At 39.1% G+C, this 16,410-nt stretch overlaps 3 long non-coding RNA genes across 3 annotated transcripts in view; 2 read left to right on the top strand and 1 right to left on the bottom strand.

Annotated features, from left to right (window-relative positions):
- Nucleotides 1-3,508, top strand: part of LOC135276924 (uncharacterized) — a 36,311-nt gene extending 32,803 nt beyond the window's left edge. The window contains exons 3-4 of the long non-coding RNA XR_010344470.1: nt 2,528-2,670; nt 3,459-3,508. This is a non-coding gene — a long non-coding RNA (uncharacterized LOC135276924). The remainder of the gene's footprint in view (nt 1-2,527; nt 2,671-3,458) is intronic.
- Nucleotides 1-16,410, bottom strand: part of LOC105719365 (uncharacterized) — a 107,318-nt gene that overhangs the window by 34,166 nt on the left and 56,742 nt on the right. Inside the window, exons 4-5 of the long non-coding RNA XR_001107963.2 lie at nt 8,131-8,210; nt 4,273-4,323 (exon numbers count right to left, since the gene is read on the bottom strand). This is a non-coding gene — a long non-coding RNA (uncharacterized LOC105719365). The remainder of the gene's footprint in view (nt 1-4,272; nt 4,324-8,130; nt 8,211-16,410) is intronic.
- LOC105719364 (uncharacterized) overlaps nt 4,172-16,410 on the top strand; it is an 83,921-nt gene continuing 71,682 nt past the window's right edge. The window contains exon 1 of the long non-coding RNA XR_002477634.2: nt 4,172-4,325. This is a non-coding gene — a long non-coding RNA (uncharacterized LOC105719364). The remainder of the gene's footprint in view (nt 4,326-16,410) is intronic.

The raw sequence follows: 16,410 nt of genomic DNA, 5'->3' as shown, positions 1-16,410 counted from the left end.
AAGGAAGAGTTGAGCATTAACTAAATTTTCCACATAATCTTCTAAGAATTCAAATATCCACTTATTGAATACCCTGTTTTATATCATTATATGTATGCAAAATATCCACTGATGTCCTGAATGTCATTGTGCATATGATATTTGATTAATATATATGCATGTGTGTATATTTATATATATACATATATAAATGTACACGTATACATATATAAATATATTTTTATTTATATAAATATATATATACACATATATAATAAATATCATCTGCACAATGGCATTCAGGACATCACTGGATTTTATATATATGTATTATCTATAGTAACCAGGATTGGGATAAGCCAATTGATAAATCAGAATATAAGTTTATTTAATTAAAATAGAAATATACATTTCCAGCGCATCCACACCTAAACCCACAATATCCACCTTGCTACTAGATATGTTCCCCTAAATTTCTAGAGAATTGGATTAGTCCGCATAGGATTCCTTGGACATTCTGGAATAAGAGCAAAAGGATGTGAATAGAGTTAGAGACTTTCGTGCAGACCTAGACAAAGCTTGGAAAGCACCTTTACCCCACATCAGCGCACACCTTTCTAATTTGCAGATTCTTCTCATACCCACAATTGATGCATATTTGCTTTAGAAGCCTTGTAAGTTAGATTGTTTCTCGTATGGTACCACCTTCTCCAGTTAAATATGGCTCTTTTTCTAAGAGATAGAGATAGATCGGTCCTCCTTCCCACTTGCCACATCCAGACCAGGACTATTATCACAGACCACCCATCCTGATCATTGCTGCACCCTTCTTATTCCTATTGTCCCTTTCCATCTTTCATTAAAGAATGAGTACATTGTCTTCTTCACCCCAAGTCTTACCATCAATGTTGGCAACATCAATCTCCACATGTATAGATCATACAACTACCTGGCCTCCATCTATGACCTCATTTTCAGAAACTCACCTCCGCCCCACCTGAGCCACACTCTCTCATCTCTGAGCCCACCATCAACAGAGCCTGCTCCATTTATAAACTATTGAATTAAAATGTCCCACTCTAATTATCATATTCTCCCATTCTATCTTCAACCTCCTGCCTCACTGATTCATTGATGTCCATAATACCCACATAACAAAACTATAGGCTAGATTAGCTCGGACATTGTTTTTCTTCCTTTTTTTTTTTTTTTTTTTTTTTAAGACAGAGTCTTGCTCTGTCATCCATTGTTGGAGTGTAGTGGTGCAATCTTGGCTCGCTTGTAGTTTCAAACTCCTGGGCTCAGGCAATCATCCCACTTTAGCATCCTGAGTAGCTGGGACTACAGGTGTATGCCACCAGGACCAGCTAATTACAAAAAAAAAAAAAATATGTTGGAGAGACAGGGTCTCACTATTTTGCCCAGACTGGTCTCAAACTCCTGGGCTCAAGCAATCCTCCCACCTCAACCTCCCAAAATGCAGGGATTACAGGCATGGGTCACCATGTTTGGCCACGTGTTCTCTTTACGTTCACAGTCCTGGACACTAAGGAATGACTGACTGACAGCACAGCCTGACTGCAGCTGATTGTTTCTGAGAATCGTACCACACATGCTCAAATGCACAAAGACATGGTGCGTGAAACTAAATGATTGCCCTTGAAACTCATTTGAGCCTTCAGCCCTTGTGTGACTCCTATGCTGTTCTCTCTTTCCTTCTCTGGGAGCCATTTCAAATTTTCTTAAGTTCTTCTAACTTGACATTCATTATTTTTACAGATATTTTTACTTCTTCAAAGACAAAACAAGTCCCATCAGGTGGGAATAACCTTCACTTCCAGGTGTCATTCTACAGCCATACTTTGTAGACTGTTTCCTTTCTGCCTTGTTTCTCTGCTTTCCCTTGCTTCTGACTCCTGTCCAACAGTATTTCATCAAGTTCAAATCACTCCTCAATTAATAATTAAAAAGGAAACGAGGCAGTTTTTACTCTAAGCATTGATAACTCCATTAAAATCTTCCTATTTCCCTCTTCACTGAAGTCAAACTTTTCATTCTCCTATTCCTTTATTGAGGTGAAATTCAAATAGCATAAAATGAACAATTTTAAAGTGAACATGTCAGTGGCTATTAGTACATGGACAATGTTGGACAACCATCATCTCTGTCAGTCTCCTAAATATTTTCATCATCTGAAAAGAAAACCAAGTATCCAATCAGTTATTGGATACTTTTATCCCCTATTCTTTTCCCCAAGCCTCCAGCAACCACCAATTTGTTTTCTGCGTGTGTGCGTTTACCTATTTGGATATTTCATGTTACCTCAAATAATACAATGTGTGATCTTTTGTGTTTGATTTCTTTTAGTTAACATGAGGTTTTCACAGTATATTCATATGCTAGTACATAGCAATATTTTTGTAATTAAATAATATTCCATTGTGTATGTGTGTGTATACACACACACACATATGCATATACACATTATGACACATGGGAGTGTGAGGTCATTGAATCATGGGTCTTTTCTGTGCTTTTCTTGTGATAGTGAATAAGTCTCATGAGATCTGATGGATTTATAAATGGCAGCTCCCCTGCACAAGCTCTCTTGCCTGCCACCATGTAAGATATACCTTCACTCCTCCTTCACCTTCTGCCATGATTGTGATGCCTCCCCAGCCATACGTAACTGTGAGTTCATTAAACCTCTTTTTCTTTATAAATTACCCAGTCTTGGGTATGTCTCTATTAGCAGCATGAAAACAGACTAACATACCATCCTAGAGAGTGTAATGTGATACCTTACTATAATTTGGCAACTTAGGGCATCAGATTCTCTCCCTCCCCAGAGTTCACAGTTACTGATATTTTATGGCTATAGATATCAATTTATTCAGTTACTTTTCTGAACTATATTCATAAAGACTGTATTTCTTGTCATTTGTGGTCACTGAAGTTTCTGCTGTTATCTCAGTAGTCAGCCAATGACCTCACAGAAATGTTCTTAAACTATACTCTTTTTTTTTTTTTTTTTGAGACAGGTTCTCACTCTGTTGCCCAGACTGGAGTGCAGTGGTGTGATCATGGCTCACAGGCATGCACCAGCACACCCATCAGATTTGTTTTGTTTTATGTAGAGATGTGGTCTTGCTGTGTTATCCAGGCGGGGCTCAAACTTCTGGGCACAAGCAGTCCTTGTGCATTGGCCTCCCAAAGTGCTTGGATTGCAGGTGTGAGCCACCATGCTCAGCCAAAATGATTTTTTTCAGGGCTGTCTATGACTCTGCCATAGTCTTTACTTACTACTTGCATGGTGCCTACAGATCAGCCAGAATAGAAGCCTAGGGTCCCCTCCCATCTGTTCTGAGCATGTTTTGGGTACTGGGCATTTTGTATTTCATGCTATCTTCTCTAGTATATGTGATGGCTCTTGGAACTCTTGTTTTCTCATTAACCTTCTTTGGTCTCCTCCTTCCCAGACCCGGGTTCTGTCTGTTGCTTGCCCCATCTGATGTCCCTTTTCCAAGTGCACATGAGCTATGTATGCCTTTAAATCTTTTCACAGCCACTTCTAAAGCCTGGGTAGCCACTCCATCCCAAGTTGGAAGGGTGGGAACGGTGATGAAACGCTTGTCAGCCTCTGTACCATTCTCTCGGGGGACCACCAGACAGACCAAAATGCACAGCCACAGTATTTTAGGAACAATCTTTGTATTAATACCATGGCATAAACAAGCTAACAAGGAGCACAGGCCACTTTCTCTGCAGCTGCCACTGCTGCAGCCCCACAGTGGGGTTGGTATCCAGAGAATGGGGAATGGTATTCAGGTGGGGGAAATTGCCACAATGTTCTCTCACTGAATTTCAGCTGCCCTTGAATGGATTTGACTGATCTTTGATTTGACTCTCTCGTGGAATTTCCAAGATTTTACTTTCCCAACACAGCTATATTCTGTGTAGTTTGTCCAAAGAGTTGAATTTGCAAGGGTTCTATTAGGACTATTTACAAATTTACTATCCTCATTTTTTCTCTGTTCCTCATTCTCATTTAATCCCTGTTGCTATGGTCTAAATGTCTGTGTCCCCTCCTAATTCATATGTGGGAACCTAATCACCACCGCAGTGGCACTAGAAGGTGGGGCCTTGGAGATCTAATTAGCTCATGAAGAGTGAAGACCGGGTGAATGGGATCCGTGCCTTATAAAAGAGGCTGCAGAGAGCTAGATAGCCCCTTCCACCATGTGAGGATACAGCAAGAAGTTGGCAATTTGTAATGGGAAAGAGAGCCCTCACCTGAATCCAAGCATGTTGGGACCCCACTCGCGGACTTCCAAGCTTCCAGAACTGTAAGAAACAAATTTCTGTTGTTTATAATCTTACCAGTTTATGTTGTTTTGCTACAGCAGCCCAAACAGATAAAGACACTTATCTTTATGTCTATTAATTACTTCCATCTGTGAGGATGCTCGATCAAAGGCAATCAAACCACGGATTTTGAAAAGTTGTTGCCTGTCTGTATTGGCATTTATATTCATTTATTTTTGGTTTCTAATGCTAAAATGTATATTTCCTCTTTTTTTATTCCTTCTTCTTCTTTTTTTCCTTGAGAGTATATTGGGAATAGTACAGTGAGTAAGTTCTGTAATATTTGTTAAAAAAGAACAAGAGGCTCAGTAACTCTGCAAATCATCTCATTACTTAAACCTTCAACATCTCAACAGAAAGAAAGATAAATATCGCAAAAGAGAGATTTATCATGGATTGAGTAAGAGCTTGAGTAAAGACTCATGATTATAGAACAAGAATTACCATAAAGGAAACCATCCACTGAAAACCAGATTGTCTGAATTTTGCACTATTACTTTTTTCAGAAAGCAAGTATCTTTATTTATAGATCTCAAAGATGTGCACTTCTCTCCCTGCAGTCCATTCTTGACCATACTGATGACTAGAATGCTGTCCAGACTTCAGACTCTCACCATCATTCCGGCCATTTTGTTTACCCGTTCTCTGCCATCATAGTAGTCTCTCCCTGCTCTGCAATTTTTCCCATCACTCTAATATTTAACATAGGCATTAGGGAAGCCTGATTTCAGATTTGTTCACTGCTGGCACACTGGGAAAGTCTCATTTCCATGGTAAGCATCTTGAATTGCTCCAAGACAGGATTTATTTTTAACATTCCACATTGAACATTGTTGGCTTTCCAATATCTTCTGGCAATAAGATGCCAACAAGACAGAACACATAAAAAAGAAGAAAAACACCCAAACATTTATTTCCCCTTTTCCATGTTTTCCCCAAGCCAAGTTTGGAATGGTCTAAAGAGGGTTTTTTTCTTTTCCTTTTTTTCTTTGCCTGGAACTGGCTGCTGTGAGGCACCTTTTTGGATTCAGGCATTTTCCTGTTGGCTTGTCCTGGGGTACCTACCATTGAAGTCTAATACATTTTACTTATCCAAGATACCACTGCTTAAGGGAGAAACAGCCCTTTGGTTGAAGAACAGCAGGCTCTACATTTTAAAGATTCTGTCTGTTGAGTGTAACTAGACACATACCTTTGGATTTATGGCTTTACTGAGTCTTTAGCCCATTCTGACCACCTCCAAGGCCACAAAAATAAAAATGTCAAATGTGGGTGTAGTGGTTCTTTACTGTGTAAGGTGAATCACTGCAAGTGGAAGGCAAGTGTTTGGTCTTTGGAGGTGGTTGTGAGCAACAAACCAGAAGTGTCTGCTAAACGTCTTGAGTTTTTCCTTGAAAAGAATTGCTCCCTGGAGAAAGTTTAAGTATACAATTCGTCAGGATTACCATTGAGTCACTTCTCCTTTGCTTCCCCTTTTCTTTCATCATGGCAGACATCTTCAGTGATAAGTGTGTGAATATTTGCAATGCATCTTTCCCCACTCTAAATATCTCAGGTCATCATCACAAAAGAAGTTGTGTTTTGTAGATGAATTTTCCCCAACAAATAGTGCATGGGCCATTGGATTTACTCCATGGTTTTACTCCAGACTCAAAGCATGTGTGGGCTTTAAAATGAAAGAATATAGAATATACTTTATCTGTTTTTTTTCTCTGTAAGAAGGAAGAAGAAATAAAGTAAGTTCCATTTACTCTAAAAAATTAGCTAGTTGGGGATAAGTATTAAAAGATGGAGGTGTTTGTGTAGAAGTTAACAGAGACTTTGAGTTAGAAAGTGAGTTGGCAGACAGTGAGAAGTAAAATTAGTGGAGACTCGAATGCTGGGAGAACATCCTCTTTGTGTTTCCAACAGATTTCAGGAATCTAGAAACATAAAATCCCCTCTATTTTTTTAAAGCATCAAGGGCAAAAGCAAACCAAACAAACCTGTGTATCACATACACAAACACAACAGTAAATTTGATGTACATTATGTGAGCACTGCTGAATAATTTTCTCTATTAAAAATGATGACAAAGTCCTGTTCTGATTTATTTGAGATTAAGATGTGGAGATGTTAGGGTCACTTTTAGTGAGCCCCAGTAGAGCCAATCTGATGTAAGAAGATCAGGAGCCAACATTCATAGGCTACACAAAGGAAAGATTTATTAGGCGGCCAGAAACCCAGACATCTAGCAGGTTTGGCATTATTCTGCTCACCGCAGTAGAAATTACCCAAGACTTCGTTAATGCCTGCTTGGTTGCAAATGTCTCACTGCTGCTTATACAGTGCTCCTTGGGCAATGATTTTCATTTGGAAGAGCTATTGGCAACGCATTTTTTTAAAAAAAGAATAAACTGCCAAACAATGTGCTCATAACCAAGTACCAATGATGACAGCACAAGCAAAATAAAGGGATTAAAAATCATCTGGTAGCCACTTAGTATTTTTGGCCAAGAGAGTTCCTTCCATAGACATTTATAGATAGAGTCTTTATGCCTTTGCCATAACTGTCTTTTAATTATTTTACTCCAGAAAGCACCAGTTACATTTGCTGTAGCTTAGATAATTATTCCTAGTCCCCAGTGCTGAGTAGTTGTACTTTCGTGACCAATAATTATTCATAGAATGAAGGCATCAGAGTATACTCATCCCCATCTTTTTGCTCTTGAAGGCGTTGAGTACACTTCACAGATCCCAGCTCAAGTGCTAAGGATAATCCATAATCTTAGCAAGATCAAGCTCAGTTTCTATTTTTTAATCTTCCATTTACTTTGTGGCACCAGTCTCTGTATTGCCAGGTTTACACTGAGAAAGCGCAATTAATGTTTCAGTTAATCAAGAGAACGTCTCTTGGTTTTTCCTCTCAAAAAAACTTTCCTCTTTATTCTTGAAGACAGAACTCTAGTTTTCTTTTGTTAGCACCATCCCTGCTCCACTCTCATTAGATGTGGTTTGGGTGTGGCTATTGCATCAATCCCTGCATCCCTTCAGTGATGAATGAGGATAGGATCTATTGCAGACTGTTGGTGCTCTGCCTATATCCCTTCAAATACACCTTCCATTTCCATGTGTACAATTTCAGCCTCCATCAGCTAGCAAAAGCATGATTGCTGGACAGCTGCCTTCATATTGATGAAACCTTCTTCTCTCATGCACAAGGCAGGTGGAAAGTGCTTGGGGGGTGGGGAATCCCTCTGGAGGTAGCCCTTACCTACTATCTGATGGGTATAGCAATATAAGTACCCCGAATCTCTCACTTCTTGGCAAGGGTAATTCTTAGGTATTTGTTTTGCCAGAGACTAGTACTGCAAGGCTAAGCTACAATATTTCACTGGTATCTGATTTAACAATACTGCTTAGATTGGCTGACTTCCCTCTCACCCACCTGTGTTCCTTGCAATTTCCAATAAAGTGTTTTCACTGGAATCCTTGGCTCAAGGTCTACTTCTGTGGAAACCTGAACCAAGATAAAACCCAAAATCTGGCACATCAGATTATTCTGTCTTCTGGCTTCGGTGACTAATTTTGGAGACCCAGGCCTTTTCCTGGAATGATTAAGTAAGAGGTGCTTTCTTTCTGTTGGGAGTCCTTAGTATACGAAATGTAAGCTGGTACTTTTCCTTATCTTTTCTACTATACAAGAAGAGCCTTTTGTGAGAACAAAGCTAACACTTAAGAAAATCATTTCAAGGAATAGAGAAGATTTTCTTGATGGATTCAGCCGTACTTGAAACTCTGATTTACCTCCAGGCTTTTCAATTACGTGAGTCCACTTTTCTCACCATTTTGAAAACCAGGTTGAGCAAAGTTTCTGTTTCTTGAAACTGAAAGAGTTATGACGAATTTAGGTATAAACTAGAAGATTATATCTTGGCCTCTTCTCAATGCTGTACTGGCCAGCAAGATGGGGGCTTAGTACCACAGTTTTTCAATTTATGATGCATATGGTGGTCAGCTGTTGGCTCAAAATTGTAGTCATGGTCTATGGTATCTGAATACCAAGGAATTTATCTTTTCTGTTTTTACCAAATAAGTTGAGAGAGGCTACACTTCAAATTTCACTGGGATAGAGGGAAAAATGTCTAAAATATTTTATCACCTTTCTTCATATGTAAAACTTTTTGAAGGAGATGGGCAAATGGTCTTTGAGGGCAAAGAATTATACAGTGAATAAATTCGTTCACATTAGGTAACTGATTGTCTTACATTTTGTTGTGTAAATTGCAGGCTGCATTTTTTGTTTTAATTAAGCAATGCCAGAAATGGTTTTGTGGCATTTGCCTTCCAGGATTGGAAACCTACACACATCAGCTTTGTGCATGAGAACCAGAAATTAAAACTGACCACAGCTAATGGGAACCTGCTCAGGCCCACTTTATAGGCTCTACTGAGAGAAGTGCAAAGGGAAAACAGGCTAAGTGAACAAGGGAAAACACAAGTCTGCCTTCTCAATAAGTTTTAATAATGTATAATCCCCCATAAAATAACATATGAACAGAATTATAAATTCTCTGTTGGTTACTTTTCTCCATTTAGGACTTGTTAAGTACCCAAAGGGAATTGCTGGACCTTTATATTTTTAATTCAACTTCAATGTCTTCAATTAGAGCATGCTGTCCGAATAAGTAGTACTCTTCAAATACATGGTTGAGAATGACTAATGCTAAATCTTGAGGCATCTGTACCCCAGTGAAGATTTAGGGGCTGAGTATTCTTGAGGGAGTCTTTGTTGGCAAGGTAGCTTCTTCTGGAATGATCTGTCAAGTGTGCACAATCTGGCTATCGTGTGCATGAAGTAAGATGTGAACAAATGGACATCCAAGACATAATTGTCACGGTTCTTAGGCTTTTTCAATGATCTCAGGAGAAAGCTTCTGCTTCCACCATTGAGTCTTTTGTTTGGGGTTCTACCTCGTTTTCAGGCTTTTCTTTGAAGAGATTATAAGACAGTTGTTTGAAGGTGTACAGCACCCCCTAGGTGTAGGTATTCCCGCAAACTCAGGACGGGCACCGAATATGAAGAGAGAAAACTTTTATTAACAACTACAGTGACCCAAAGCAAAAATGTGCTAAAGAATGTATTCCTTTTAGTCTGATCTCTGCAGCCTGCTCTTGTCTTTGGAGATTGTTTAAGAATTTTACTCAGGGGACTGGTGGCCAGCTGCAGTTGTGTGTGTTTATTTTTTAAAGCTTTCCTGTTTACTCAAACGACTCTCCTACACTGGAGTTTTCTCAATTGCATGTTGTGGGCCCTATCCTAGGTTTTCCACTCTCCCTCTTCTTCTATAACTGAATCTTCCCAAAGATGAGCTCCTTAGAAAAGGTGAGAGTCCCAAAGCCAAGGTAAGAAGTTGAAGAGTCGTTTGTAATTTAGTTGCAAATATGTAGAGTAGAAAGATGCTGTTTTAAGTTATCCACTGATATATAACAAACCACCCCAAAACTTGATGCGTTAAAAGAAGAAATTCTTCTGATGTTTCAAAAGAACTGGAAGAAGAGTAGAATATGTCTGTTTATCTACCTATTACCTCTAACAGGGAAAGGAGGGAAGTCCTGGGAGATTTCAGTTTCAACTTTTTTCAAGATTATGTAGGTCATGGGTTGGTTCTTCTGTTGGTTTCATAAGAGTCCACTCAAGTGGCTATGTTTATCTGGTGAGTTAGTTAAAATTGGAGGTTCTACCATGGCATCATCCTTCACAGTAATAAAAGAAAAATGCAGATGGCAAATACAGGAAAAGTCTCTGTTAACTCTTTTCCTTGAAGTATTAGCACATGTGAGCCTGGGAGAGATAACTCAAGTGTATCTGTCTTACTCTGATTTGGGGAATAGAGGAATGTCCTGGCTGAGGCATCAGGTCAATTAAAGAGTATTTACATTGTTGGAGATATTGTAATATACAGCCTCATTCTAAACTTTAAGCAATGGTGAGGCCCTGCAAAGGAAAAAAATAGTTGGCTGGAACAAGATGGCTTGATTTTTTCTGGTGGATCAGAAAGAGGAGTGGAATAGTAAATGAAAGAGTTAACAATTGGCTTTCAAAACACCCCCAACCCCCTGATTTGTAGTATTTATTGATTTCCATTGTACAAACACTCCTACTGTGGCTAATGTCAAGCTTCCATTCAAGTTAAGAAGGCAAGTGCACAATGAACTCTTGAAATCCTGTGCAGCCTTGCCCTAACATACCAGCTGTTCAGGAAGAATGAAAAGGGAAAAAAATAATGAAACAGTATCAAGACATAGAAAAGAGAAGTTCTCTGGGTTCTAAAACACATGGGTGAAACGTGAGTATAGGGATGGAAGATGGAACAGAATCATTGGTGAAATCCTCTGCTACCTACATAGGAATACCTCAAGTGTTCTTAAAATGCATGCACAGGCCAAAATGCACCAAAAGAAGAAAGAAGTAAGAAAGAAAAAAAGCAATACAATAGAGAGGAAGTAAAATTTAAAGGGTTCAGTTTGGGCCCAAAGTCATTGTTAAAACATGAAGTAGACAAATCAGTCACTAGGTTTGATCGCCTTATCAGTCTAGAAGGTCTGACCTGAAGTGAGTATGTGATGTAAAATGAGTACCACGTTGAAGGATGTCTAATGAGATTGACAGAATGGAAAGAGCCTGATGAAGGATTCAGGAATCTGGACACAGCTCTGACTCTCTTATTCGTCCAACACTGTGACCTTGAACATTTGGCCTACACAAGTCATACATTTTTGTCATTTTTCTATCCATCTTTGCTGAGTAAATGTATTCTTCTGTCTTCCCCTTCATTTAAGACTTTGAGTTCAGGAGATTGAGACTGGCCTGGCCACATGATAAGACCTCATCTCTACAACTAAAATTTTTTTTTAAAAATTATACAGACATAGTGACACACCCCTGTGGTCCCAGCTACTCTGAGGGTTGAAGTGAAATGATCACTCAAATCTGAGAGGTTGGGGCTGTAGTGAGCTGTGTTTGCACTACTGTACTCCATCCTGAAAGACAAGAGTCAGACCCTGTCTCACAAAAAAAAAAAAAAAGACTGGCTTTGCCATGTTAATAAAGGCAATGACAGAAATGCTGCCCCTGGCCTGGCAGGTCTGCCTTCAATGACTCAAATGGCTGCTTAATGATATTTGCAAAGTCCATTTATTCATGCAACAAATATATATGTCTCTATTTCTTCAGTGTGTGCTTTTATGGCTACCTTTGTAGTTTTTGTGAACCTCTAATTCCATAGTGTTTTGGTTTACTGCTTGACCCATTGGATAAAGGAACAGCTGTATGTATATAAAGCCACTCAACTCTGAAGAATGCTCATTCTTCTGACCTTTCAAAAGAACCATAAGAAGAGTAGGGTACATCTATGTATCTACCTAATGCCTCTGACAGGGAAGGGAGGGAAGTCCTGGGAGATTTCAGTTTCAACTCTAGACTACTGAAATGTGTTTTAAAGGATATCATTTGGAAAGCAATTTCAAAAAGACTTTGTTATCCTTTGCCATAAGCTACCTTGTATCGAAATCAAATGGTCTGTTCCATCAGTGACCTGACAAGTACTGGATAGACAGCCAGTCACAACCAACTCAGTTAAGTTTTTAGTCTGAGACCTTTCCCAATGCAGATAATTAGCCCACACTTCTATTGAGAGATTTCTCCATTCCCAGTCTAGATAAGGAACAAGCCGAGTCTAAGCCTCCTCCTTTCTCGTACCTTGAGGTGTATTTTGACTGCCTATGGTTTTAATATTTGAGTTCTAACTATATGTCCCGCTGATAATTGACTCTAGAAAAATAGGCACATGTACAGCTATCTTGGGAACCTAGCTGTCTATCTGTATCTGCATGTGCCCACAATTGCATTCCACATGACCCTGACCCTGCCACTGGGCGGTCCAAGTAGAGTAACATACAGAAAGTGATTACATTTAAGGTGCCTGGCTACAAGGCCAGTATTGGGAGAAGTGGACTTTACTTTGGCCAACTGTGCCAAACTTTGATAACTATCTGCCTAGAACGACTTCTAGCTCACCCATTGAGAGTTTGCATGTCATTCCGGTACGTGGTCTACTGTGAGACTTAGAGTAGTAGCAAAATAACTACATCTAATTATGCTGTGATCTTATGTTGAGACTGGAATCCTTTGAAAGTACAAGCTCTGTCTTCCAGTCGCCATCCAAATCTAAAGGGAAGTCATCCATAAATCTTGCAACGCAACACTGTGTAGCAGACACTCATCTATCTCCTTTGAAATCAAAGCTATATAGGTGTCCTGATTGTTGTAACAGTCAGAGTGTTCAAGAGTTTACAAGAAATGAATTTCTAGGAACTCAGAAAAGAGAGGAAGAGAAAAGAGCATTGCCAAGTTGATTTCAGCTCATCCTTGTTGCTTTTGATGCCATTTTGCCTACGTAAATCTCCACAGTGTTCCAGCCCCTGATGAGTCACATCTTCCATCATCTTCAGATCAGGAAATGATCATCTATGTCAGAGATACCTTCATTTGGTCTTCCTCAAGCTCATTTTCTGGGATGTCCTAGAGCATCCACATTGCAAAGGTTCAGATGATGTGTGATTAGAGCCAGAATTAGAGGAACACGATGCCATGGCTTTGCAGGTTTGGCTTCAATCAAGTACTCAGAGTCTTGATTAAAGATACTACTAAGGAATTGGGCCAGGTGCAGTGGTTCACACATGTAATCCTAGCACTTTGGGAGGCCAAGGCAGGTGGATTACCTAAGGTCAGGAGTTAGAGACCAGCCTAGCCATCATGGTGAAACCCCGTCTCTACTAAATAAATACAAAAATTAGCTGGGCCTGGTGGCAGGCACCTGTAATCCCAGCTACGCAGGTGGCTGAGGCGAGAGATTCATTTGAACTCGGGAGGCAGAGGGTGTAGTGAGCTGAGATTGTGCTATTGCACTCCAGCCTGGGAAATGAGAGCAAAACTCCATCTCAAAAAAAAAAAAAAAAAAGATATTACTAAGGAATCTTCTGGGTTTGAGGCCAGAAACGGCAGTGAGGTCAAATCAAGATGCTCACAGAATAAATGCTAAGATTATAACCTAATTGAGAGTAAGAAAATTCAGTGAATATTAGGGATAGGATGGTGGTCATCTTTATGTAACTCTTGTCAAATGTAACCGTTGTTTTAAATGATTCTACTGTGTTTTCCTCAGCTTAGTCCTGTTGCTGTTCAACTGAGCTCCATGGAGCTTTATACTTTTAGAGTTTGTAGAGCTATAGAGACAAAGAGGATGCCAAATGCACGAGGCATTGGGGCCCTAACTGTATTTCTAGAGATTTTATGCCTCTATTATTATCTTTATATATTGAAGTTCCATGTTGGAGGATAAAGTTCTGTTATTAAAAGTAACCAGTTAGAAAACCACTTGGTTGTTATTACCAGCTGAAAGATTTGCATGGTTTACTTTTCCTTAGGAGGAATTACTATTACAACTTATTCCTTTAAAAAAGAATTGGATCTCAGTCCTAATCAGTACATTACAAAATGGTGGTTGTTCTCAAGAAACATAGTCTTGTGGATTGAAGAAGGCTTTATTTTTATACCACCTGGCTATAAATAAGACCTGGGTGGATAAATTGGCTGCCGCTATTTCATTCACCAGTCAGAATGCCTTTTGTTAAAAAGTTAAAAAACAACACAACGGTAAGACTTCAGGGAAAAGGGAATACTTATACACTGTTGTTGGCAATGTAAATTAGTTCAGCCACTGCGGAAAGCAATTTGGAGATTTCTCAAAGAACTAAAAACTGTGCCATTTCTCAAAGAACTAAAACTGTGCCGTTTTGCACAGTACCCCACTACTAGGAATAATACCCAAAGGAAAATAAATTGTTCTACCAAAAAGACATATGCATATTTACATTCATCACAGTGATAATCACAATAGCAAAGACGTGAAATCAACCTAGGTGCCCATCGATGGTGGACTGGACAAAGAAAATGCGGTACATGTACACCGTAGACTACTACACAGCCATAAAAAAATAACAAAATTATGTTCTTTGCAGCAACAGAGATGCAGCTGGAAGCCATTATCCTCAGCAAATTAATGCAGTTTGAAAAAAAAAAAAAATTCTGCACGATCTATTTATAAGTGGGAGCCAAACACTGGGTACTAATGGAAACAAAGATGACAACAGTAGGTGCTGGGAACTTATGGGGAGGACAAGTGTTAAAAATGCTATTGGTTACTGTGTTCACAATGTGGGTGACAGGGTCATTCAGAACCCAAACCTCAGCATTACAGTCTATTCATGTAACAAACCTCCACATGTACTCCCTGAATCTAAAATGAAAATTGAGATTAAGAAAAAAAATTTTAAAAAGGAACTAAAAATGAACTACAAATACAATGGTGTCCTTGGATATCAAGTCCTGGAGACCACTACCTCTCCCTGTTATTTCTATTTCTCCCACTGTCATTTCTATGACACTGTTCCTTTTAATGTAATTGATCATTTATAGAGCAAAATGACCTCCTTACCTTATAAGATATGCATAGGATACAAACTCTATGCTGTCTAGGCAAGAACTGGCATGCTATCTTCGGCTGTATTGCCTAGATAGATGCTGTGAAGAAACTAGGCTCTCCATATGCTGATGATTACATTTAAAAAAAAAGGTTAATTCAGAAATCAAAGAAGCTGAAGTTTAGAACTGCAGGTCTTGCTCAAAATGAAAAGGGCTTTAAAACATCACAGTAACTTTTGAGTGAGCTTTGAATTCCCTCAGGGCATGAACTGGCGGCCCAGTTAAATATCTACTAGATATTAAAGTGTTGGAAGAGCCTAACCAGGATCTATAAGAAAACTGAAATAATCTGGGCTGAAAACTTCGAATTTTAAATAATTGCATGTTATGCAATATATGTATACCTGCCTAAGTACTAAGGTATCATTTTACTAATTTCAAATGAAGCTACCATACAAACATTTCCCTCTATATTCCAAACTCATGCTCGCCATTTATTACACTGTATTATTGTGTTCTATATCCAATGCATATAAACAATTGACTTTAAATTCCTATCTTACTGACATTTGGGGTTTTAATTTTAGGAAGGGAATGGGTTAGCAGGGGCTTAATACATAATTTAAATTTCCCAGATTTCCAGTGCCTAAACTTCATAGAAGGTGACAAAAAAAAAAAAAAAAAAAAAAAACAAAGAAGGAAAACAAAATAAAACAAAACAAAAGTAAACTTCTTTTTCTCTCTTAGCCTTTTCTGAATTTAGGTTAATCAATACTCAAGTTGAATGTGAAGTGGCTTTAATATTTTTTCCACAAATATTCAATAACAAATACATATTTACAACAATTTAAAGTTATTTCTGAATATTGAGCAGCATACTGTTAATTTTTTTTTTGAGACAGAGGCTCCCTCTGACATCCAGGCTGGGGTGCAGGGGTGTAATCTTGGCTCACTGCAACATCTGCCTCCAGAGTTCAAGTGATTCTCTTGCCTCAACCTCCAGAGTAGCTGCAATTACAGGCACGTGTTACCATGCCCAGCTAAGGTTTTTTGTATTTTTAATAGAGACGGTTTTTCACCATGTTGGCCAGGCTGATTTCAAATTCCTGACATCAGGTGATCCACCGGCCTCAGCCTCCCAAAGTGCTGGGATTACAAGTGTGAGCCACTGTGCCTGGCTCTGTTTATTTGTTTTTTGTTTTCTTTTTGATGAGACAAAGTTTCACTTTTGTTGCCCAGGCTGGAGTGGCATGATCTCGGCTCACTGCAACCTCTGCCTCCTGGGTTCAAGTGGTTCTTCTGCCTCAGCCTCCCGAGTAGCTGGGATTACAAGTGTGCGCCACCACACCCAGCTAATTTTTTGTATTTTTAGTAGAGGCAGGGTTTCACCATGTTGGCCAGGCTGGTCTCAAACTCTTGACCTCAGGAGATCTGCACACCTTGGCCTCCCAAAGTGCTGAGATTACAGGCGTGAGCTACTGCACGTGGCTGTAATTCGTTTTTTAATAGTAGAGCCAGCTTTTCAAGCAAGATAAATAAAT

This window comes from Aotus nancymaae, unplaced genomic scaffold (assembly GCF_030222135.1).
Source record: "Aotus nancymaae isolate 86718 unplaced genomic scaffold, 86718_ANA_hifiasm-v0.15.2.pri h1tg000029l, whole genome shotgun sequence".
NCBI classification, from domain to species: Eukaryota; Metazoa; Chordata; class Mammalia; order Primates; family Aotidae; genus Aotus; species Aotus nancymaae.
Note: the sequence above shows the minus strand (reverse complement) of the source record. Positions and strands in the feature narration are given on the sequence as shown.